Genomic DNA, 27294 nt, shown 5'->3' on the forward strand with positions numbered 1-27294 from the left:
CAAAAACAAACATTGCACCTACGCAAAACAGACGCAACGGAAAGCAACGGCATGAAACAATAGCCCAATGTGTGAGCACTTATAAGCGCCATCGAGCTAATTGCTCCAATCAACGAGGACACCCTTCGGTGGGTTTTACCATTCCTTCTACGGTGCTGGAATGCTTTTCATGAGTGTGTGTTTTTTTCTCTCTCTTTTTGTACTACCCTTCAGTACTCGCTTCAGTGAACTTTACTTACCAAACACTCACCTCGATCGCGGTGCGAGGGAAATCGAGGTGCGCTTCGAGGTGTGAACTACAAAACCTTTCGTCAATTCATTATTTTCGCAAACAAACCCAAGCACCGTAAGGCCCCCGGGCAGAAGTTCAGACCACCGCAGCATAGTAAGGGCCCAGCAAGGGTAGCGCTCGGGGCGCATTTGGGCGCAAAGTGATGTTAAGCTTAATCAAACACTTGGATGCTCCTTTAATTAACGCAATCACAGTAGCGGAACTAATCGTCTCCGTTTCGATAACGAACGCTCCCCTCCTTCGATGCCTCCTTGGTGGGGTCTGGGTGGGTTTTGCGAGTGAGATCGCGCAAAGGGAATTAATAAGATAACCGACATGCATGCAAACCCCTAGCCGTTAGTTCCTTTTGGTGGTGTGGTAGAAAACCCGGGAAACAGGGCACGGTTACAGCGGTACGGCTCAACGCCGCGTGCGAAAACAATGAACACAATTTATGCCGCATCTATTCACCATAAAACGGTTACGAAACTGAAAGATAAATTCTACTCCCTTTCCCTTGGTGTTTTTTTTTGCCACGGGTCATGGGTGATAAGTACAACATAAATATCACACCATTTATCCACCATGTTTTTTTTTCTCACGCGCAGCATCGTTGCAAAAGGTGGATCCTTTCGTAGTACAAATGGATTTCCCCCGCCGCACAACCGATTCAAATCATTTCTCGCTCTCGGGAAAAGCGAAGCCAAAAGAGAAGGTCGAAAAATGGTACGAAAAATATTCAGCAAATTAAGCGAATCCTCGGCCAGTGTCTTTGCCTGCTATTGTATTCATAAGCAGCGGAAGCGGGGTGAATAAATTAAAGCTCGAAATGTAACTGAAAATGGGGTTGGATGTTGCTCGGCTGCTCGGGTGAAGATGTTTTTTCGCACCCGCGCAATAATACGCGTGGCAGAGGATGTAATTTTCTCGATTGCCGTATGAAAACCCTTGCCCCTTCTAAGTGGACACAATGGTAGTGTATAAATTCATGAATAAAAGAAATGAAAGCGAAGCGTGTCTTGGGTGAGTACAATTTTGGTTGAAATAAACTGACACTTTCGGTGAAAGAGACTGAACTGGAATAATTTATTGTTTAAAAAGTTACTGCGTAGTGAAGACTAGTCAATAAATAACGTACGAATTAAACTACAATTGACTGATTTCAAATCTAAAACCTTCCCAAAACCCGACGACATAATAAATATAAGATTTTCGTTAAGCTTTCTTTTATACTGGGCTCGACAATTTACTGTGACCTGTTGGTGTTGGAGTAACTCCTTCGAATATTCTTCGGTTTTGCCCTGAAAAGAGTAATCAACTTGTAATTTGAAATCAACAGTTTCAATAAGCATGTCAATAAGGTCAGAGGGAGGTCTTGGACAAACAAATCTCCACCAGTACTACATGTCATAAAAGTTAAGGTTACGGGAATCTAAAAGATCACATACTCCTCTCCTCCTAATAGTTCTTCATATAAGCGATAATTTCTGAAATACTTTCCTTAAATTACCTCAAGGTAAGAAGAAAAACACTCTTCTACTACGTATATCAGCTGAAAACCCAACTGCTGAAGATCCTTCTTCAGGAAAATCCCTGAAGATCGTTCGAAATCCAGCGAAGACCGCCCCATTCATTTGAATCAATATTAAACTCGGTTTGCCAGAAAGATTTTTCATTACAACCCTCATCCACATGTTCTGGAAGGCTATCAGGGTTCAGAATCTGCCATCTTCAACTGACACTACGAAACTCCGAACTCTTTAGAGATACGAAAAGGTATCTTCACCCTCAGATAGTCCCTTTACTCTTAATGTTTAGTCTATGTTCTCTGGTTTACAATTGTATAGAAGGAACTAGATTTCTGTTGGATGGTCTGTCCTTCGTTTGGAACTAGAAAGATATAAAACTCTGTCATATCACAGTTTTAATTGCAAAACTCATAGTCACTACAACACTATAACTCTACAATTTTCAAGTACATTTCTTAAAATAATCTCTACTTTAACCACCCTTATGTTGTGCTAAGAATTGGACACATTTGTTTAGTAACTCTTTGGTTCCCTCATGCCAAACAAGAACAATCCTTTATGTGTTCAATTAACGGCCATCCTTCCCGGTACGGTTAACTTCATTAGAGCGGTTCGTCTAATCAAAACCCATAGGAAAAATAATTGACCCTTCCACGCACTGCATAAAAGCAATAGAAACTAGAGCACACTAGACACTCGGCAATGAACGAGGATGCGTTTTTTTTTTCTTTCTAAGACATTGCCATATATCATTTCTATTCCACTTCTCCCTTTACATGCTAACGGAACAAGCGCGTTTATTGGACATGATAGCTCGCAATGATAAGATTTATGTTTCATAATCACTAACGCGCCTGGGAGAACATTACGTACCCCGATCCGAACCAAAGCACCAAATGCCGTTTGCTGTCCGTTGATTATGTTTCAGCCATGATTGCTCTCGGCGAACATGGAAAAGAACATGGCTCGATGCTCATCGGGACACAGTTGGTCGTTATGGGTTGGCCGTGGTTTTTTGGGCGACCACAAACACACACACAAACACGAAAAACTCAATATTAAACAAGACAAATGGCTTCCCTCGAAAGACACAGAGTGTGGAACAGGAATGATTTGGAAAACTTTGCTAACTTGTGCCCACCGCTGCGCCTCACCATAGCTCACCCCTCGCGCGTCCAACCAATCAATTACAGATCAAACATTGATCAATCATTGGCCATTAGGGCGGGATGCGCAGTTTTCCCGCATGCGGCACTAGCAGTTGTGTCAAGGGAAAAAGTTTTCGTAAATGTCGAAACCAAACCACGGTCCCGGTACCATCCGGTGCCGAAAAAATGGTGTGAACATAAAAGCATAATCTGCGGTCGGGTGTCGTGGTTTAGCGTCCCTGCCGTTCCGTCCCCCGTTTACGGCGCGAAAAGTCCGCCTGTTTACACAACGCGTTTTTTCCTGCCAACCCCGCCAAAAAGGATGCGTCAGCAATGGCGGAACGCAAAATGGCTCACGCTAGGGTGTACCATTACATCCCCATTTTCAGCTCAATCGTTCCATGGGTGTTCGTTCCTTATGGGAGGTTTTCCTTTTTTTTCGTGCCAACACAAACGATCCTTCCATAACCGAACGGTCCTGGGTCGTGCTCGTGTATCTGTCTGTGCCATAATTCAATTTAATCCAATAACATTATTACATTATTAGAAAATCCGTGTGTGAGAGAACGGCAGATGTTATAAAGTACTTTTCCTGAAGCGTGTTTTTTGTGTTTGAGCTGCTTTGCTTTGCTATCACAGCAATAATGGTTGGATTCGTTTAGGGTGAGTTTAGGGTTTTTTTGCCCTCTTATGTGTATTTGAGGAAGAAGCATAACGAAATACATCGATGATGTTGTAAATAACGATACACGAGAAGAAATATGTTTCAAAAATAATTAAACATTTTATTTGAAAATAAAATATATTATAATCTCCACGAACTGCAGTCGTCTTCCAATATTACAATCTTCAAGAAAAATAATAACTTCAAACGATCTTCGATCGTGAACTGCAAACATTCGGAGAAGTTCGCGTCGATCGTAAATAAAACAAGCGAAGAAAACAATCAAAATCAACCAAACCAAATCGAAACCAAAGCTAACGAACTCGCGAACGATTGCCGGAAAGCGAACAGGAGAAGAATTAAAGTCGAGGAGCAACACAGGACCAACAGAAAAAAACACAATCAAGCCCTTTCGCAGTGAATAGTCCTGCCAACAGCAACATCATCATCATCAGCATCAGCAGCAGCAGCAGCATCAACAGCAGCAGCATCGCCATCATTGTCCGAAGAATTCGCCAGACAGATCAACGCCAGTGTGAGACACAATTTTCGCGTGAACTGAAAGTAAACATTCGATCGCATAGGTAGGCATAAAAACAAAACGCCAGCGCAAACCGCAGCAAAGAAAACAAACAGTGCTGCAGCGGTGGAGCAAACAACACAGCGATGGGAAGAGAAATAAAAAAAGAAACAAAACCCGCGTGTATATAAATATACACAGCAGACATTCGACATTTATTTGTTCGAATTTATGTTTCACAATTGTAAAGCATGATATGCTTTTCAGTGGAATTGTTTCTTCATCTTCATCCGGGGAGTTTTCTCGGACCGGCGTTCTCCAACGGGTACGGTTGAGCAAGGGTGCCCAACTTTTTGTGCAACATAAACGTGCAATTTCAACACGATCCACACAAACACAACCGTCCATTGTGTTTTCGGCATTTTCTTCCACCTCATGTCTGTTCCTTTTTGCGATGTGTTGCTCTGCTGCTCCCTTTCCTGCGAGGATCTTCGTTGCTTGCAGTATTGCGATCATCGCTTCATGTTTTGGACTTTTCGCGCTCCTTTCACAGCGATGGCTGCGATTTGGACGAGTGCTGGGCATCAATCTCGCGTCTCCGATACAATAATAACATAATAAAGCCCGATCCCCTTTCGGACGCATCTGATTCGCAAACACTTACCCTTTTAGACCGAAGGACTTGTGCGGTTTCCTGCCACGATCGTGGCTCTATTGTTATTTTCTCTTGTTTGTTTCGCTTCCCCTGCCGACTGATCTTCAAACGCTCGTGAAGTGAATCCTTTCTTACGGCTTCTTCCCTTTTTTTCTAGTGCTTTAATCGATCGCCAACAAAAAAAAACCATACACACGCAACGCCTAGCCCGCGCTGTCTGGCAGGACTCGGGAGTCGTGGACGTCCCGAGTCGTGCACGGAATGAATAAACATGTGCGCCCGCCTTGGGGTCCCGCGACCGGGATTCGGGTGCCGGTGTTTTCTGTATCTCTCTTTTTTTTGCATTATTATAGCCAAGAAATAAAGTGAAAACGTGAGCGATCATATCATTATGAAGTCTCCGGTGGGATGTTTGGTTTTTCCTGCCAATACATCGCCCTGACGCCCTGTTGTGCGATGGGTCGAAAGTGCTCTTTTTTTTTTTTTTTTGGTTGGTTTGGCGATACAATCAGCAATCTCTTCTGCACTGGCACGGCTAAACGGATTGACCCATTCCGTGCTGGGTGCATTATTTTAAACGTCTCAATGATTGTTAATTTACTTCCACTTCGCAAAAGTGAAGTTCAATTTTCCTTCTCTCCCCCTTTGCTTAATATTGTTGCGAGAAACTGCTTTCTAAAATAGGCCATGTGCGGCAAACAAGCCGAATGATCGTGCTGCAATAAAATGTATCAAATTGTTTCGGTGCAAACAATATCCGGAGGCAATTGCAGGTGAGCGCGTTAAGAAGTTCCACTGGAGAGAAGTTTTTCCTTCCGTGAAACAATGTTTGAAGTCGCACAGCAACACAAAAATGTAATTTAATTTAATAACCTTCACGGATTGCTTCACAGCGAAAACTGATCCCTCAATAAGGTCGTTTACATGATCACTTCTATACATGTGGCAAAACATATTCCCAAACATACATGCCTTTCAGGTGACATGCTATTCAAAGCGTATAACTCTCTGCAGCCGCAACATGAAGCGAATGGCTTTTTGTAAGCAAACCTCTCAAAAACATATTGGGACCATCCCGGCGAATGGTGTCGGCTTGCGACAAACTGCCACATCGTATAATCCGTTGTCATCCTAATTGAATGCATATTGCAGGAGGATAAAAAAATACCCCCAGCATAAGTACGTGCGCCGTCCAGGATGTGGAAGCATAAAAGGAGCACACTGTACCATCATCACCAACCTTCACGAACAGGCACGCACAGCACCGAAAAGGCTTTTGAAGATGCCTTTCCTTCTTTTTTTTGTTGCAGCGACCCATCAAGCGCCTGGCTCATCCGCATGTGAAGGTGAATGCCAATTGTTCATAAAAATCTTCCAAAACGAAAGCAGCTGCCGGTGTAGCACAAACAGGCACTGGCGCAACATGTCGTTCCGGGGACGTAATGTACAAGCGACACCGAATCCCAGGTCTACCGGTCTGCATGCATAAAAGAGTTTAATGGGTGTCCTGGCCTGGTAGTATCCTCGCCGGCTTCGTTGTTTAGTGCCGACGGCACGGTGAAAAAAACCAACCCGGAACGCCTCAAAGCTGTCATCTGAGTCCTTTTATTCAAACTGCTTCTATTTTTCGCTTCTGCTAATCTGAAGGATGTGCTGCTTGCAGGCGGTATGACGAGCATGGTTAGCAAACGGCAAAGGCAAATAAAGCTTAAAATAAAAACTAATTAAATATCAAAAGACAGCAACGAGCCACCGTCCCGCTGGCTGGTGGCCTTTCGTTTTCAAGCTGAAGAAGCTAACAATTAAAAGCCATTTTGGCACGGCACGGTCAAAATTATAGCCATCGCTCTACAATATGCTGTTCTACCGACGGGGAAATGTTTTGAATTTTCAAACCTGGAATAGGTAGGTCCTTTTTATTAAATACCATGTGTCACAAGTTGGGCTAGATTTGTGAATTTAATTTTCTTCATAACATCATTATACTTCTTTTTAACTCGCAGTTCTGGTTCTAGATGCAATCAATATTTTATTTTAATAGTAAAGTTTACATTATCTTTTATAACCATATTTAAATTTTATGATTCCATTTAATTTATTAATTTGAAAATAAATGATATGTAATTTTATGCTTACATGTATTTGTTTAATTTGAATCATTTTAAGATTTACTACCCAGGTGACCTTATTCTATTTTCATAACTAAATTGGTAAAAATAATTTATTGTTCAAGTATTTAACTGTAATAAAATTATATTTCTCTTAAAGAAAATGCCCATACTTTAGCATACCGTTCACGTGAGCATAATTTATGTTCCCAGTCGCGCTCTGTTTGCTGTGTCATTGTATCAGCTCCTTACAAAAGCTTACCCAAAGCTACATTACCAAACCGTCACCGAATGTCCTCTAGCTTGCCCATTATGTTCACCATTTTCACCATTCCCGTTCACGTGTCCTGAACAATTTAGCAGCGAGTTGAAAAATCGATTTCACCAATCAGACCGCGTCACCGGACCGTAACCCCTGTGGTGCGGCAAGGACCGACCACATACAATATTGTGACTTTTCTGCACCATCGCACACCCGAGGAGGGTGTGTTGTTGATGCTGTGTGATGCACTGTTTACTGAACCACCGGTTACGATCGTTTAGGACCGTTTTTTTTTCTCTCTCTCGTCCCGTCCCTCAGAGGAAAATGCTTGTACCGTAGGCTAATCGTTTTCCACCGCACAAAAGATCAAACAAAACGTACCCATTTTGGGTGCACGGATCGATCGGCTACAAATGATCCCGAACGGATCAACTGTGTTCCGATGTCCTGTGATGGGTATGTCGTATTTTTCTCTTTTGTATTGTGGTTTTGCCTTCTGCATTTGCCAATTTATTGCTACCAGTAAAGGAAAAAGGTTCCATCCCCTTGTTTGTGTCCGTCTGGGCGTATGATTGTCTAACGCGGCGGTTTGCAGCACAATGCGGGATCGAAATAGAGCTTAGGAGCTTGTGCAAGTCGGACATTAAATAGAATTATTACATGATTTTTGTGGTTTTGGTTCCAGAATTGTGTTTATCGGCTTTCCCCACGGGATTATGAACGAAAGTCCCGCGAGAGTTGGGATTAGAACTTCCGAAATAGACGAAAAAGATGTTCCAGGTTTTCGGAATAAGATAATAAATTACCATCAATAACCCATGGAAATATTAGTAATATTAATGTTAGATCAATCTGACCATTCTTAAACTTATAGCTACTTTCGGTGGTCTACTTCATTTATTTATTTGAGAATATCCAAGCTAATAGCTCCACCAAAAGGTCCATAATCTTTCACATTATCATCGCGTTGGACGTGTCAGTAAATTGACCACGAAAACAATGTCTATTTAACCACCGCTTTTGTCCGCTAGTTGTGTTTGTTCTGTGCGTAATGACCAGGTTCATTCACGTTCCCCAACAAAGAAGAAAAACGTACGCTTCATCGCATCAGTTCATTAATCAACTCAAATGGTATCAGGGTTCAGGGTAACAAGATATGATGCAGCCACACCACGCAACCTGAAGCAGGTCCTGATCGGGCTCTCCACAATATCATCCCGGACTAACCGGACCGCATAAATCTTAATGTTGTGACATGTGTGTCCCACCCGAAAAAAAACCGTCCCACCGAAGAAGCCGGCCGGTGAACAATGATCGGTAAGTATCGGGTCGAGCCGGGTCCGTTCTGGTGCTGGTGTACCCAACATCGAACAAAAATGACGTTCCGAAAGAGCACCCCCGACAGATTCACGGGGCCCATGTCGTGCGGGACAATTAGTCTTTCGATAAGGTGAAAAATTATTCTACCTTGTTGCTCCCACAACGGGACAAACGAAACGCAGGGATAGATGTCTCGGGGCCCGATTGAATGTAATGGCCGAAGGGTGTTCTGGCAGCAAAGAAGGAACAACACATCAAACGATGCGCGTGTGCCTCCGAAAAGGTGTTTATCCCGAACGTAAAACGGCTTCCCCGGGGTGCGCTTGAATCGTCCTTGCGTCCATGTACAGGATGCCGCCACGGCTTTTGTAATAGCAGTCTCGTCATCAAACCCACAGCCACCTTCGCACTCGGGACGCAGGGCCCGAATGCAGCGGACCACACACGCAGCCAGATCGGAGGCTGATCGGTGTTCGTGTCTAGTTGTTATTGGATCGTTTTTCCTTCCTCACGTGGCGCAACAATGATCTAAAATGGGATAAAAATTATACATCCCATTAGGTGTAGCCACACCGATAGTGTAGTTTATGGTTAGGAATTTTAAGCTTTTCTCTTTAATGTCTGAAGAATAGAAAAGTATTTTCCTTGCACATTCCTTTGCTAGTTTAATATATTTTTTAAATATCAATCTAAAGCTTTAAAGAATTAATTATTAAGATTACGAAGATTTTTGCTAGGAACTGATCTCTATCATGATGATGGAACTTTGATAGAATTCAAAGTGTTGAGGAGAGCTTTCTGAATGCTTCACATCTGAACGATTTGCTAATATTAGGCTATCATTATTCCTGCTGTTAAGAATTAACAACAGAGCAACATGGAAATAGAAGCAAAGAAACTGGACGTATATATTATTCGTAATAAAACTAAATTACTTCAATGCATTGTAATTTCTTCATACCTTCCACTCTGCTTGTGAAGAGTCCAAATTACTCTGCTTTACATTCAATTCCTTCAAAGACACATTCTTCATAACTGTATTATAAGGACAATGGCGTGTGTTCCCAGCCCGATAAGACACACCAACACGCGCTACAAAGAAGCTGTGTACATAATTATGGAAATTATCACCCATTCGCCTTTCCAAAGTCTCACCCTTTACACTTCCGCAACAACCGTTGCCATGCTGATGCATCACAAAAGCACCAAAAATTGTACCGTAGCATTGCCATTCGTCGGCTAGATTTAATTAACCCTCCCGAGCACCAATGCTGCTAGCAAACGATGAAGATTGTTTTACTTATCGCTAGCAAAAGTTTCCCATCAAAAAACGGTTCCATAATGCGTTAGCACTCGACGAAATTAGTAACACACACACTTTTACGACGCCATTATTCGGTACTTTGTAGTGTGCCGGGGTTTGTTCGCGACCCAGCTAATGCACCGACAGAAGTGGGAATGTTCGTGAAAGGCAAACACACGGCATCGAAAGACACTGTGTGACACACCCACCCACATTGGGGTTGAAAATCCCGAAAACAGCGAAATTCTCATGAAAAACCCATTAAAATTATGAACGGCTGCCCGGCGAAAGATTGACTCTCCCGTACCGAACGCAAACGTCCGCAACGGCTGATGATGCCCTTTTGCGCTGTGGGGAGGTTTTGGAAAAATCGTACCGCATAATCCACAATCGCAACACCCTCCGTGTGGGTTTTCTTTTCGACACGCTTTTTCCACTGTCACAGTGTGCAGGGAACAGTCAGGTTTACTTGCCTGTGGGGACTGTTCACCCTTCAAGGGTGTGGGAAGTAATGGTTTAAAACAATCACCCAAATGAAGTCGGCCATAAATTTCAATCTATCACACCGACGAGACGCACCGCTTCGTGGCAATCCGTTAATCCACTTGAGCAAACGATTTCCACCAGGGAAACAATCATGCTGTAGGCGATGGAACCGGCCTAAAGTCCTTTCGGTTCCTTTTCGAAGAGGGAATCAAACATAAACACTGATAGAGAAGATTGTCACACTTTAACGTTGAAGATGTTTGCCGTTTCATTCCATTTCCCGGTTGCTGCGTGATTCCATTCCATCCCCCAGCAGAGAAGGGTGGTGTTAAATATTTAATTCAAAATCACGATCGTTTACGATTGGACGATGTTCGTGATTAGTAGTAAGGGGTTTCAATTGGACAGGGCACAAACACCAGGGTTTGGTTCATATCTGTCTTGTACAGCATCACATTTATTGCCATCGAGAATTAAGGGTGGATTGATGTATTTTTATACGGCACGTGACCGTTGTTACACCATTGAGTGTAGGATGTGTAACGAATTAATACAATTATTTGAACAACGTGGCATGCTCAAAGTGGTTTAAGAGACGATTGTTAGATCGTTCCAAGCATAAATAAAAACCCATAATTAAATAAAACAAGCTGTTCTTCAATATCACATATCTTATAAGATGAAGATAGTTGCATCGATGCCTCTGAAAATCGAATACCCTTTCGTCATGTCCCCAAAATTCCTAAACAAGATTCTCTGTAGAATATTTGTAATATTATTCAGACTTATCAGATGCAGTAGGCCTCAATTTACGCTATCATATTATGGATCCCTTTAAAATGATAGAATATTAAAAATGTCTCGATAGCTATATCCTCATGAGCTATATTCGATAGCTCCTTAAAAGCCCTTATGATGTGAAGTTGTTTCAACACGGAGTCTATTTTAATGTCCAATACGTTTTACTTGATAACATCAACATATCTCGTCAATTTTTATAAGACAATCGGGATTCGTCTAGAGATTTCAAGGAACTATTACGAAAAATCGCTGCGATGTGCTCATTTATTTTAATGTATGCGGTAGAATATTAATTGTTCATATCGATTCTCACATTACAACGTAACATATTCCAGAATTACTAAGATACCCTTCATAAGTCGACCTCTACTTCAACAACGCGTTTTTTATCGGTACGATCTCAACGACCACCTTCAACTCATCATGCAATCCATCTCGTCGCATCGATCCTAGAACCGAACATCGATCAAACTAATCATGCCTAATAGCAACATTGTAACACACTTAATGACGATCGAAAGGGTCATTTAACACCTTCAGCTTTGTCACCGAATTCGAAACACGGTCAACAAAACACACTCGCACCGAACGATCGCTAAGCAAAGGTTAAACGATCATCAAACACCGGGCGACCGATTGTGTGCGGGACCGATACCAGCCACACTGCTGGCCACACTGCGTCGTTTTAAGGACGGTGTGAAGAATCTTCGCTCCATCGCTTTGTCGCTACACCGTACCCGGCCTTCCATTAAAGGCGGAAAATAAATGGCCGTTCGAAGCGCGAGTGGACAGCTGTCCAGATAAGCTGCAACCCTTACCAAGCATCCCGTAGGCAGCACCAAACCCCGAAAGTGCATACCGATCTAAACGACCCGCGATGCATGCACCCGGGTGCATCTCCCGAGGAAGCCCCGAATGCGTCAACGCGTTTCAGATAGAATAAATGATGTGACACATTCCGGCGTGCTCCCTTACCCCCAGTTGCAGCCATGCAACCCGGTCTGTACCTTTCGTTCGGGCACATGCTCGCGACCCGTGTGCATGTATTCGAGTATTCGAAAGAGATTATTTTACCAGCGATGATCATTAATTTGAGCCACCGAGGAGATAAATCCTGCAAGCGTATGGGAGCGCGGGCGCCCCGAGAACCCATAATGCACTCGTTCGCGGTGGCCACGGACGCTGCACTTACCCTGCCGAACGATCCGTACCGCGCTGGGACGGAAAAGCAAAACAAACGAAAGCGTAAATGGAACGGTGTATCGGCATCGGAAGGTCGAAGCGTGCACTTACACGCAACCCGCACACGCACTGGAAGCTACTTTGCTTGTGGCTACTTTTCGCTGCCGTACGGCATCATCGGCTGATAAAGGCTAAGCCTGGGAAATAAATGTCCACCGGTTGGATCGAGTGACAGCGTCGAGCTTTGATTAAAAAGGATCGATTTTCGTCGCATTCGAGCGTGGGTTTGGTTGGCGTTGGAATTGATTTGGATGTAAAGTTAACGAGAATTCGGTTGAATATTCGGAAAGGCTTCACGAAGCAAATTCAAATAAAAATATGTATTTGAAATTAAAGTAGATCTAATGAAGTTTGGAACTACACTTTTGGAAAGGTTGATAGTCCACATGATCGATACAGAATATACTTTGATCGATCTATACTTTTGCTCGTAGATCAAGAAGTATTGTAAATATACCATTACAATATCGAAGTTACGCCCCAATAAGTAAAAATACAGCTATTAATATAATAAAAACTATAAAAAATATTTAAATTCTATATCTGAGGTACTTGTCCTCTCTAAATACCGAGAAAAACACTCTGTTTGCCGAGTTCCTGATAAATAGATTCTATCTGAATCCGGGACCGGGTTTAAATCTCTAACTATACTTTTCATAATAAAAATAAAATTTCAATGTAAATGTAATAGTTTATTTCACAAGTAAGTTTTGATTGCCTTAATTTTTTTTACAGCCACACGCAAACATTCCACTGTTCGCACATTAATACACAAACGTGCTGAACAAACAAATTTGCAACTCATTTTCACCAACACGCCATCATTATTACGAACGCGCGCGCGGCCATCATTTCGCTCCCGGTTTTTCCAGCACTTTTACGCCCCGCTGCACGACCAACCAAACCCCCCTCCACAATTGACCACACAGACGCACACACACACACACCCAGCGTGGAAATGGCATCCGCGCAAACAAGCTAATAAAAATGGGGAAAAAAGGATAGCAAACCATTTTCGCTCCTGCATTCAACCGTATCAAGGGCGCTTGCTGTCGGAGCGCTCTTGGTTTTGGGGTCGCTTTTCACTCGCAAAGGGTGCGCCATTTGCACGAGTTGTGGCTTTCATTACTCGTCGTCCTTGGTGGTGGTTGTTCCTTTAACCGATGATTGAATTTTCACCCTCCCGGTTTCCACAGTGTGTGTGTGTGTGTGTGTGTGTGTGTGTGTGTGTGTGTGTGTGTGTGTGTGTGTGTGTGTGTGTGTGTGTGTAGAAAAACCTTCCCGGCTGAAATCGATAGCTTGCGCTTCCGTTCAACACAACGTTTGTTTGCAAGCGGGACAGAGATGCAAAACAAGAGCCGCAACCGTTACAAACCAAGGATTTCCCCCTGGACTGGGTGTGTCCTTTTACCATGGGCGTCGCTTTTCCCCCTACTCGTCCTCTTCCTGCGTCCACCATCAATTGAGTCAGTGGAACACTAAGTGAATTTGCTACTTCACAGGAACACTATCGTCTTTTTTCTTTCTTTTGGCTGCTAGCTCACAAATTGAATACGTGTTCATTATTACGCAATTTTCAGGATCGTTCACTTTCACCGGCCGGGATGGTTTAGGGCAACAGGAACATTTTTTGTGTTATTGCCTTAGCGCATGTTCCACCCCATAAGAGCATCTTCCGGTACGATGCGCTTAGGCAAAAGTGTTGCCCTTCCCTAATGGAAGTTATAATCAAACATGACAACAGCGTTTCCTGCCCGGGGAGGAGATTTTTGTTTGCGCTGCGAAAGACAACCGCAACGCGAGGAAAACAACATCGAATCGGCATTGTTCGTGAAGGGTGATAAATGAAATGATCACATGAACGCTTCCTGCTGCATCAATTGTAGCAGCTGAAGGATGTGGCAAATGTGTGTGGAGGTCGCAGGAAGGAATGCAAAGGGGAATGTATAATACGGAGACAATCGTAGCGAATCTGGTTGTAAAACATCGCAATTCTTATAATGTCCCTGACAAACAAAATACTGCGGGGTCGAACATTAATGGCATCTTCGCCACTATCACTTCCGTGGCCAGCTGTATGAGCAAATGAACAGCAAATTAACATCTTTATGAATATGATTTGTTTTATTTTTTGTACTGTTCTCTCTTCTCTTTGTGCATATTGTGCAACATAAATTTTGCTGTATTATTTATAGTTATTGCCTTTGTTTATTGCCTTGAAGTTTTGGGAACAGAATTGAATAGAAGTGTTGGGAAACTCATTTTATCAAATACATTCTATAATGTTAGTAGTAGCTCTTTTCAAAAAGCAACATTTCTAAAACCGTTTGATCATTTTTAATACATTTACCGACGGCAAATTACTTCGGAAGAGTACTATAAAATAAAAAAGGTATCATTTAATGCAAGAGTCAAGATTCAGAAAAACCCCGTACACTTTTTCCAAGTTTACTACTGCCAACACCGTACCATGTTCCGCTTGATCAATGATTTTAATCCACTCGCAACAACTGGCGATTAAATCATGTTAAAAAGCAAACGATTAAATCGAACCAACCCGTACCATCTGGTGGATTATTTTTTCCATGTTCCAAATCGAACCACCAGGGTAATACCAAAAGCCTGGAAACAGAAGAAAACAAAACCAAAAACATTTAACATCTGCAGTATCCCTCCATGCACACACACTCATACACACAAATCATGCTTTCGACCAAACACGAATAGCTCAGAGCACGATCGTAGCATAAACAGATATTGATAGATATTAAACGAAGATAAACTTATTAAACCGAACCCCGTAGACTTTGGCCAATTCGAATGCGAAACACGGTGATCCTCGTGGGCACTTCGCTTAGCTTCCCACCACCACCATCATGCTTCTCCTCCACCACGATCATTTATTATGATGTTGCCAGCGACCCAACAATTTCACCACCGGTTCGCACCGATCGTGCTGGTTGCAAGCAAAGCTGGTTGAAGGTGTAGCAATAAGTAGAAAAAATCCAACCCGATCCGAGATCCTGTTAAGTTCTTGGGCTACAAAACCCCCCCCCCCCCGGTGTGGAATGAATCCGTCCATCAGAATGATGCCCCCCAACACGGAGAGGAATTGGGTTGGGTTGGAAGGGAAAGAATGGTCTAAATGAAGTAAAAAAAAACATCCAACGAAACAAAAGAGCAACGGCAAAACCAACCAGCAAGCGATGAAGTTAAATTGAAGAAATGGAAAAACGAAGTTCCACACACATAAAAACGAAAACGAAAGAAAAAAGGAACAGACGAACCAAAATCGATCCACAGTGAGTGAGGCAACGGGCGAGCCCGAATAGCAATGGCGAAGGAAGGTCTGTGTCGAATGTGTATGGCCCCTTCCGGCGAAAATGAAGACGAAAAACGTGAAGGAACCGCACGGTGCGCCGCGGCGAAAGCAGAACGGGAACGGTACAAACTACAGCACAACACAAAACTCCATCCCAAACGGCCACCATCGAAACATGATCATTCTTCGCGATCCGCCGAGACGAATGGCGATGGCGAATGCCAACGAACAACGGCAGGGTCTCTCTTTCTCGATTAACGCCCATCTTCTTTCGCAGGTTTCGTTTCGATTTTTGGACCCGCGGTTGTGCGTCCCTGTACGGCAGAAAGGGCCCCTTGCAACAGCAACCGCGTCGAATCGGTTCCCGAAGGGTTTTCATTTCGGTGGGGAAGGAACGAGTTCCGTTCCGTTCATTAGACCCTCACGTTCGCCCTGTTCCAAGATCCCGAAATTGGGATGTGCTTCTCCCCGTGCACGGTTCGGGCCCTTCGAGCCTTGTCTGGCCCCCGGGCGATTTGTAATATTTCAATCTAATAATTATACACGGTGTCAGCCATATTGCCGAACGTTTGTATAACTTAACTAATAGCCACGAACGGCGAACCCCGTGTTCTTTGGCTTTTGCGTGCTTTTTTCTCTCTCTTCTTCTGCTGTATTCCCCTCCCCTCGACGCGACGTTTGCTCGACGTAATGATTATGTTTTCCCTTTTGCTTCCATTAGCGAGGAGTAGTGGCGAGCAAAGGGTGCTGGTTGGTAGGCCGCGGAAACCGGGTGGAAAACATGTTCCTAAACCTGGACGGTGGAACGTATACGACAACAACATCGCGATGCCGAACACACAAAACAAAACGCTCGCCAAGAACGAGAATTTTAAGCTGAATCATAAAAAGTAAATTAGAAACCCGCACCGAAAGCCGAGTGTAAAAAGCCCCGCGGGTGAGGTTTGGGAAGGACGGCCAATGCCAGAAATGAAAAATGGCCTAGTATCCTGGAGGTTTGTAGGAGAATGGAGGAAAGACGGCAGACCAAACCCCTCTGCAAGATTGAAGTCATACACAGCATCTTGAACGGTAAAATGAGCAACTCCACCGACGGAAGACACATCGAGCGGGGGGATTTTAAAAATGGCCCCGAAGATCAATGGCTTAAGTTATCGAGTAATGTTTGGAGCTTTTTTTGATAACTGCTAAGAAAGTCCGTCAGTGAGGAAGCTTTTTTCGGATTATTTTGAAAAGTTAAGTTAAAAAGAAGAATATATTCAATTCTTCTCTTAAATTTTTTATGATACTAAATATTTATACTCTAAAACGAATTATCAGAAATAAACAAGTTTAAGCTTCATGATTTTTATGCAATTTTTAAGGTTTTAACGAGATTTTAGAGTTCTGATTTTTATGAAAACTTTGACATCAACTCTTTAATACACCTTTTCAAAAATGAATTGCTGATTGTATAAGCTATAGTTAGTTCTAGGGACAAACTTAAATACAAATAAAAATAAATAAAAATTACATAAACCTTGAGAAAGGTTAACATATGCAGCCTCTACCTGTACTTACTCCATTTGGACTTGAAAAGATGCTATCTAGTCATAGCTTCAATTTTGCCATTTAATCTCCAAATACAAAAAAATTAAACATTGACTGATATGTCATGTTGTAGAATGAATCCCACAGCTATTCTACTAGACTTCTTGGTCAAATCCAGCTGGCCGTAAGGCTTAATTAATTGTATAGACTTAAAAGCGAATGATCACGATCTCATCGAATCGTCGTACCCACCAGATCGCGGCTGGATTCGTTTTATTTATACAGCAAAATTGCCCGGAAACCATTCGTTCCGGTGCGGGGAATTGGAAAATGGGAGAATGCAATTGGAACCGAAGGGTTACATCAGTGCAGAGCAAGGTGGGACACAAGAAGGCTCTTAGGAAACTGGAGGAAATCATTTAGTCACGATAGCAATTGCAAAAGCCCAGGCACGGGATGGATTGGTAGAAGTAGATGGAGGTTTATTTTTGCAATTAACCACCAAAACGACAAATTGATTCGTTACCAGAATCGTGTTTACAATCAAAACAAACAACTGGAAATAACTGTCTTCATTTGCTTCATTCAGGAAACTTTGTGTTTGTATTAAACTTTGACTTGGTAAAAGCTGTTTTTAGTTTAAATCATCGATCATCTCTCAAACGATCAAACACCTTACTTATATTCTTCCGTCCTATCAATATGTAGACCAAGTGAAATGAATTCCATTTGGAATTAAACTCTTCCATCAAAACCATTTCCTGCTCACAAGGATGTGGTTTCACCGATCCAATTTATTCTCTGCCCGCTAAACACTTGCCCAAAGGGCAATCATCGCAGTGCGATGGATAAACTCAATCACATCTCACCACACAATCAGTTCTGCATGGTTTAGCAAAACCTCATTTTCCAATTTGCATTCCAGCAGCAAGTGGTTGCTTTAATGTTTTTTAAATGAAAACGATCTTCAATTGCACTCACGGCGTTGGTGACGATTCGGCAAGGAAGCGCGGTCAAGCCCTGTACCCCTACAGCCAATCAATTCGAATCGGTTTCATTCAAGCATACATAATGGCTCGGTAAATAATTCCCCCCGCATTTCGATCGCTTTCGTTGCGACAGAAGCTGCGTGGCATCAACTCGAGCACTCGTTATCAGCAGCACAATGGAGTTGAAGCTTTTCTGTGGTGGCAACAGCAACATACTATGTAGCACATGCGAGGGAAAAACAATCATCTTAACATCGTAACCCTATCGATAGCTCAATAAATTGCAGCTGACAGATTGACAGGTTCCCCCCGTTGGCTGTTGCCTGTTGTCTGTTGCGATCGCACCATCGATCAATCCGTTCAATTAACAACCTCACTTCACCTGGTGCTTCCATAGTACTTCCCTCTTGTTTTTTCTTTCCTTTTTTCTCTCTTTCTATCTCTTTCTCTCTCTTTATCTCCCTCTATTTCTTTGCACAAATAACAAATGTTTATGCAAACGCGAAGTTAACCAATTATTGACGCGATCGTAGCGCAGAGGGCGTCGAGGCGTCCGTGTTCGGCCAGCTGGACATCAATCATAAGCAGAACAACACAAAGTGCTTCCTCGGGCGCTGAACCAGGGGGGAAAAAAGAAAGCAAAAAGCAAATGGTTGGCCGAGAAAACCCCATCGCGCGCACATTCAACATGAAAATGATGCTCGAAAAAGGGTTTCCGAACGGGTTCGCGAGGTGCTTTTTTGTTTTTTTTTTTTGCACAAGATCGACGCCTAGCGTCATCATCATCATCGTGGTGATGGCGATGCTGGACGGGAAACTTTTCCCAGACCCGAACCCATCAACCGAGCGGGAGGGTGAACATCCACCACAATCGATCGTGGCCATTTATCATCCGTTCCGTACGACGGGAACGCAAAACCCGGTTTACGTCCGCAGTTCGCCCGAAAGCGGACTGGGCACACGGGTTACGGCCCCCACTTGACGCCAATCTCGTTAAATTTCGCGCATACGAATGTGTCCGATTGCACACGTCCATCCGGCGAAAGGGGGGGGTTTTTTTGATGGCGGCCTCAGAGCATAAGTTCGCATCACATTTGCAGCGAGTGTTGAGAAGGACGTGAAAGAAAATGAAGGGTGTAGAGAATAATAACTGTGGCACCGAAGGCGATCATCGTTGCGCCGTTATTGGAAAGAGTCGCCCCCCCTTCCCGGCGGTTCTCGGAGAGGAGGGAGAAGGGTGGTTTGGTGGGCTCAAAATGTCTGCGAGTAAAAATTACCAATCAACCAACATGATTACTATATAAAGTTCGACAAAGGAGGAGTCTCCCTATCCCGTCGCCCGTATCAACTCCGCGCCCCAGTTCCAGTGCACCGTTCGTTTGTTGTCGAGTTGTTTGTTGTCGAGATCTCCACAAGTTAAGGACCCACCAACAAGCTCACCACGTGGAGGTGAACCAACCGGTATAGGGGAGCTGACCCGAAAGGGTAGATGATTTATTTAGCACAAACCTGCGTCCGGAGCCATGGTGCCATGCGAGCGTGCAACACCAATATGCTGCACCTCGGAGCAGCAGCAGAAAGCAGCGCGGGGCTCAAAAGCTAAAATTATGTTGAGCATGAAACGAGCCCCTTTCGCGTACCGGAGTACCCGCGGTCCCGCCAAAAAGGGTGGTAGCAAATAATGCGACCAAACCAGACGATGATACCCTGCCCCTTCTCTAACGAAGAAATAAACGAACGAGAGCGCACCGAAACGAGTAGTTGCATAAAGTCATAAATTTATTGAAGTCGTTACTTGTACGTTTTAATAACGGACGAATGGGGGGGGGGGGGCGAATGGTGGTACCGGACCCACACGGCAAACAACTCACCGAGGTGTCGTCCACGGTGGAGACGAGATCCTTTCGCGCGCACCCGATGTGGGAAACGATCAACCAAACGAACGACCCACGTCACGATACAATCAACGCATTTCAACGCCGGTCCGTGGAGTGTAAAACTTTTTCGCCACCCCAAATCACACCTCTGCTGACCTGTTCGCTTATCGATAAGCGAGCAAAACAACGACAGCAACAGCAAAAAAAATACCATCAACCACACACGCATTCGCTGATCGGTGCCCGCGTGTCACGGCACTGCACTTGCACAAAAATCGGTAAGCGGTGGAATTTTGATTGGTCGAGTTGCTGGCCCATTCCTGTTTTGTTTGCCGATGGAGACGCATTCGCAGGCTCTTTATTTAGCACCCATTGGCTTGAATGGTTGGTTTTTTTTCTCCCCCGTTACCCCGGGTGGGTTGCATGTCAAGCGATGGAATTAATTTCACCTAACGAAGCTGTAAATAAGTTGGCAACGCAACGGTTCGCAATCATCATATGAAAGTGTTTTTATATTATTATTTCGGGCTATTTGAAGCCAGTTTCCAGAGGAAAAAAATAATTATTTATAATTCACTATAAAATACCTTTATTACTTTTTTTAATATATCTATTTACTTCATATTTTCTGCGCAGTATAAATCATACTAAACTTTAACACTAAAGTATAAAAGATACATATAAATAGTTAAAAGTTTAACCGTTTTTTTGTGACTATTAGTACCTTAATAATATTTCTCATTTATCAATATTTTGTTGAAAAGGTTTAGAGAGATAGATGATTTCTTTACAAACTTACGAATTATTATTGTTCTTGTTTTATCGATTACTAAATATTAATCATTTAATTTACAACATTTACAACATTTACATTACAGAATGACATGGTACATCTACACTTACATCATATTACACAGCTTGAATAATATACACAACATGAAAGCTTCTGTAAGCTACTCGCATTCTTTATTTGACTGTGCATTTTGTTGTACCTTTGAAAACAAAGAGTTAAAATCTATAAATCTTGAAGTAACTATGTTTTTTTTTAATTTTATTGTAATTATTATTATAAGTAGGTGACGAGAGGGAACATAAACAAAATGCTACAATCTCTTATTATTCTCGCTATCTTTTATTTTCCATAGAAAGCCTTATTAAACAAAGAAAAACCTCAAATCAAAAATAAAAACATTAATTACACCGCGGCCACCTTTACTTAAATATATGTACTTAACCTTAGCCACGTCTTTTCCCGTGGTGAAATATATGGCAAAGTACCTTCACTACTCAACCCTAAATTTCAGCATTAGTTAGTTTAACGGCAAAGTAAAGGGAAGATGATTGCTTACCTGCCATATTCTTCCGAGTCCTAACCAGCAACCAAACGGCCGGGTCCATGCATTGGTAGCAATTTTCCACTTTCAGCAAAATGTTACTTACTTTCCAGAAACCCCCCCCATCTCCATCCCGCTCAAGTGTTTTGTTAACTTTAGCTTGCGGTATTTTATGTTTTAATACTCACACCAAAATCCATACTGCAGCCCTGCCTGCTGCTTCAGGGTGATTCGGTTTTGTCGTGTTTCCCGTGCAAACAGGCAAACGGCAAAGCAGTGTGGTAAAGTAAATCTTTTACCAAACGGATGCTACACGGTACAGAAACGAGCTACAACAAACAGATACCTGCAAGTTTGGCACCTGGGGGCCAAACCTCGAGTAAAGGGAAAGCTCCTCGTCAGGGGAAAAAGTAAACATGTAATTATAATAAATTTCACCTGCGAGCTTCATAAATCTATCACCGTGCCAAACGGTTTTCGTAACCTGCGGGTACCGTACCATTTACGAATTCACCACCGGTACTCGCGATCGGCGGTTTTTCCTTCGCGTTTGTTTTCCACTGGCGATCGAAACTCCCGTGCCAACCGGGTACGGTCCCAGCTGCGACTGGGGAGTTGATTTTGCATCCCTTGTACCGGGTGTTGGCTTTTCGATCGTTTGCGTTATCGTTATTGAAGGTTTAATATCCCTTTTTGCCCTTTTTTTCTCCCCGCAACCGAATGGAAAATAAAACCTCGCAGCTCGCTTGTTTTAATGTTCAACCCCTCCGAAAGTTCATCAAATGGCTTGTCCAACGTAACTACAGTATGTGTGTGCTAGAAGGTTAAAAAAGCGAACCAACGTTCTGATCAACGAGTGATAAATCATACCCCGAACCGAATGCCAAGATGTCGGGTAAACGTGTGCGAGCGTGGTATCGAAAATAAAAATATGAACCGCAACTACACACCAACAGCAAAAACAAAAACATAAAATTCATACACACAAAACAGGGTCGCTAATAAAACGGTATACACCGGGGTGTTTATTTTGCTCCGTTTTATTACGGCTACACCTTCTCCTCACCCGAACGGTTTAAGGAAAAACACTTCTTGCGTCCCAAACCCAGGAGGAGTTAGACTTGGGTCAGCAGAATGCGGTGGATGGTGTGTAATGGGCAAGAAGGGGGGACTATTATTAACATTTGCACCAACAAACCCCAAGTACGGTAAGGTGAAAAACTGAAAGGTTATCTATCTCAGCCCCGCATCATCACGGGGGCGGTAGATTTTCAAACTCCCCAAAAGGTAAATCTTCTCTCTGTGCCGCTTCAAAACATCCGTCATCCCGAGGAGGGGTTTCTTCACATTTTTTTCAGTTCCCCTTTTTTGATGTTTCAGTCACGTTTCACTGGGAGGTCCCGATTGCGGTGCGATCGCTTGTCCAATGTTTGACCAGTTTGATGAGATGCCCGCTTAGATTAGTTTGCGAATGCGAAGACCGAGGGTGGACTTACAGTGCGAACTGCCGATGGAATTTGATTTATTCGATCAACAGCTTAGTATCACGCGAAATAAATCTATTTCATAGTAGCACACATAAACATAAAGGATAAACGGGAAGTCCAAGGGTGATTACAGGGTTTAATTTCATTGGCTTTGGTCGCGAGGTTCAGAAGGTCAATTGCGTGTTTGATTTACATGTTGGAAGGTGTTGCTGTGTCAAGAAAATTCTCTTCAGTAAATTCTAATTAACCCGATATTTATAACACAGAGTTTTGGGATAAATTTACCAGTTTTTGATGTACATCCGATTATGATTTACAGCTGTGTTATAAGTCTGTTTTTAAAAAGAATCTTCTACTTTTGCAGTAGTTTGTTATGAGGTTAAAACACTTGTGAGGTTGAGGGTGCTTGTCTACTTTTCACCTTCGTTTCACTGTAAGGCTTACTGTGTAAGGCACTGTAATTTACAACGACACGAACATTAAAAGTAGAAAAGCAACGTCGAACGTCGAAATCTTTTAAAAACTTTTAAATTTTAAACTTAATGAAGCAATACTGAACTGGAACAGATGTTCAAAGATGTTCAATTTACCCTTAAAAATTATTATTTATCGAGAATTCTTTACTCGAATTTTCCATAAAGTTAAAAACACACCATTCGGTACATCAATGCTCGACGAACACCTGCGGAAAACATTCGTTCAACACTCATTTGCCGCAATTGTTTGTCTATAATTAATGAGCCCATCATGATCGCCACCAATCGAATGCACCGTTGGCGAATGACAAATATTTCTTGCTCAATTTACGCGACCTCCTCCCAGTACTAACTACGAGTAAAACAGTTCCTTTCACTTCGAGGCGCAAATAAACCCCGAAAACTTCTCCTTTTTTTAATGCCATTCTGACAAGCGGCGAACAGCACAGCAGTAAAACTATCCCACCGTTTGACCGGCCGAAGTTAACCAGCCTCAAGCTGGCAGGTGTAATCTACCGAATCGGATTCATAATTCCGCCTCGGAACGACATCGATCAAAAACACTCCTTAATTTTACCGGTTTTCTCACCGAATTACCCACAGCACCTTAAACACTTCGACCAGTGCTGCTTAACGATCACTCCCAGAGCAAAAAATATACGAAAGAAAAGCCCGGGGAGGCTGGGTGCGGTAACGGTGGAAACGCAGCGGGATACCACCACCATCAGCCATCAAATTGGCCGAACCACCGGCAAACAACATTATCAACAATTATCAGCACTTTTTTCCCAGCCCCACATGATTGGTACATGATCGGTCCGGGTGAGGAGATCGAGTGCCGGAAACAGTGGGTCTCAATTTTCACGTACCACCACACCAACGGCATCGTAATAAGGTCGTTATTTTGACACTTTTCCATTACATCCAACGACGTCACCGGGACTCGTAAGGTAATACGATTGTTTTGCAAAACGAAAAAACGCTGCGTTACCGAACGCGCCTTCGAGGACAATTTCGGGTAATTTAATGTTTCGAAAATGAGAAAATTGCAATCTCAACCCCCTGGAATCCGGATACGATCGGTGTACGGGTCAGTACTTTTTTGGTCTTCTTTGCCCTCGAGCTTGAGCTAATAATAGTATGAACAGCTTCAACAAGCCCTCCAGGCTTTATTGAACTACTGCAGAGATGGAAGAGGGAATAAAAAAAACACGCAAACCAGTCCTTCAACCTCTTCTCTGCAAAGCGTTAAAGATCGAGTGGGATTGTTCTTTTAGTTTTACATTTTAGGCTGGCCGGACAACCGTCGGCGAAAAGTAAATTGTTTCACCATTCCGTTGACCACTCCGCCACTGCACTTTCTTTTCGGTAGAAGTGATCGTATAAATTCGTTTATACCCTCGCCCGGTGATCAGCACAAGCCGCAGAGCATCATTATCACAGAACGCAGTAGCCTCAGTTTTTCGTTCGGTTTCAAGATGGAAGTCGCGGAGACTGCCATGTTGTGTCGTCGCGAAACAAAAGACCAAAGAAACGATTATATCGTCAGCAGTCGGTTGAAACAATATTCGTTTCCACCTGAAAATAAGTGGTTATCGATCGAATGATCGCGTTACGTCGTACCGGAGAACGCGTCGAATTCGTACGCACCACAGCGAACCACCTCCGGGGCAACTAATGGAATCAACTGCATTCACTCGTTGAGTTCCCGCCAGTCTCGCCCTTAATGATGAAATTCCTAACATTTACCCAACGGACCCAATAAACCCCGCCGAAAGAGTTGTCTTCCGATGACTTTTTCGCAACAGTGCATTGTCTGGTCCCGGTTCATTTCCAACGCAACCCGGACACGACACTCAATTGCACAACAGAACGGGCACCACCACGGGCACCGAAATATCTCTATACTGTCGTCAAGGCATTGGACCTTTAGGGTGGAAAACCACAAAATTACATCTGCGTGCATGTGCGTGCGCAACGAAATTGGTCCTTAAATTGACACGATTGTTTGGTTTTTCGGACCGGAGTCTTCTTCGTCTCGATCGGGGAGGTCGTCTTCGAACGAGTACGAACCTTTTAATTCACTCCATTACCCAACAAAAAAAAACCTCCGCTCAACCTTTATCTCGACGATGCCAGTACCGAATCGCTTTGAAGCAAGGCAAGTTGGCCGACATCTTGCGAAATTCTCCAGAGCTGATATAGCAATTTAATTTCCTTTTTTTCGGCAATCTTTTGTTTTGCGTGGATGCTGGCACGCATGGAAACTGGACGAAAGTGCCCTCGAGGAATAATATGGAGATATCCCTTTTTTAAGGTTTCCTTTTTGGTTTTACTTGAGATCACCGGCGTGCATTGTTGTTCGTGATCATTTTTGGAAGTTTGTTACGGATTGGACCAGTTGTAACTTTAAAGAGTACATTTAGACATTAAATTATAGCAATCACCAGGAAAATTCTAAAGAAGTTCCATCCATTGTGAAGTGGTTTGGTGTGAAATTAACTCTCTAAATCTTCCTCCCAAGGCGCATTCTTTCGCTCTCCTATTTCTCACCTTCTTTAAGTCCTAATCAGCACACCATCGTAACATGACAACATCACCGTTGACCTTCAGGTTCCTTTGACTTAACCGCCACCGTTCGTCAACGTTGGTGGTCTAATAGAACCTCAGCAACTAGCATCCCGATTAGTGGCCCATCGATTGAAATTCCCCGTCAATAAAACGGGACCCTTTTTTCGGAAGTCCCTCCCGAAAGCGCCTGTAAAACCCAAAAAAAAAGAGCAACTGGCCGCTCGATCGATAGCGACGACATGTTCGCGGCAACACAACAAATCGACCCGATTGTCCAACAATGCGTCCTCTAACCATCGGTTGATCGCCCGGTCGCCGGTCATTTTATGTGATCGGAATGGCCTTCAAAATGGCTTCCAACATAAAGACAACCCGCAGCGATGCTTACATTTTTTCCCCTGGGAAAAGGAAAATTAGGTGTACTGAAAGGCAGCAGCAGTTTATCGCGTCGGTCTAGGCAAGCTTAGAACGCACAGTGAAGCTTACGTACATCGAGGTTACGGGTCGGCACCGGGCCGAGCGTCGTTTGTGATGTGATAATACACGCACACCGCTAGGAAACAACAACTGTCCAACAGTTCGGCAACACTATGCGCCTGCAATCCACCGTTGCGATGGCTCTTTCGGACGAAAGTATGTGTTGGGGGAAATATAGAGATCCTTCACCATTACACTTCGCAACCATTCGGCCATTCATCGACCCAGACCCGGTGCCTTTGCAACGTTAGACAGGATAATAGCAGGAACCAGTAAGAGCACAGGATGCACGCGGACGATGCGATCGCCACGATTGCCTAGCCGAAAATTAAGTTTCTATGATAAATGATTGGCTGTCTGGCAGCTTTTCTGCCTATTTACGAAAGGTACTTTCGGGGTCCCCGGGGTCCCTTCACTGTTGATGGCTCGATATCCTGCCCGGCGTTTGCCGGCGGACATTCATGCTGTACCTTCTTCATTTCCCGGGTCGTTGTTGAGTGTTGGAGTTTTGGTGGTGAAATTAAATTATAGCTTCTAATAGACATTGTTTCCCCAACAGGCAGACAGACCCGTCAGCTAGGTGGTACCTCGGCCCAGGGACCCTCAGCAGTTGCTGTGCCTGTTTTTGTTTTGTTTTGGTGGTTGTGAGTGGTGCTAGTTTAAACTTTTCCTCACCCAAAACAAACGCCAAAAACCTGGCAGCTATCAGCATTTTTGAAGGGTTTTGTGAAGTATAATTATGTGTTTGCCCCGATAGCCTCGGTCCGGGGGAATTCGTCTGCAGTACCTCAGTCCCCTTTTCGTTGGCGGTGTCCGGGTCGAGCGACTTTGGCTTCAACAAAGCTGAAGCATACGTTGTGAAGCACACGTTGTTGGCTCTATTTCTGCCACTTGGACGCCGGCGGACAGGATAACTACTATA

This window comes from Anopheles moucheti, chromosome 3 (genome assembly GCF_943734755.1).
Source record: "Anopheles moucheti chromosome 3, idAnoMoucSN_F20_07, whole genome shotgun sequence".
In the NCBI taxonomy this organism is placed as follows: Eukaryota; Metazoa; Arthropoda; class Insecta; order Diptera; family Culicidae; genus Anopheles; species Anopheles moucheti.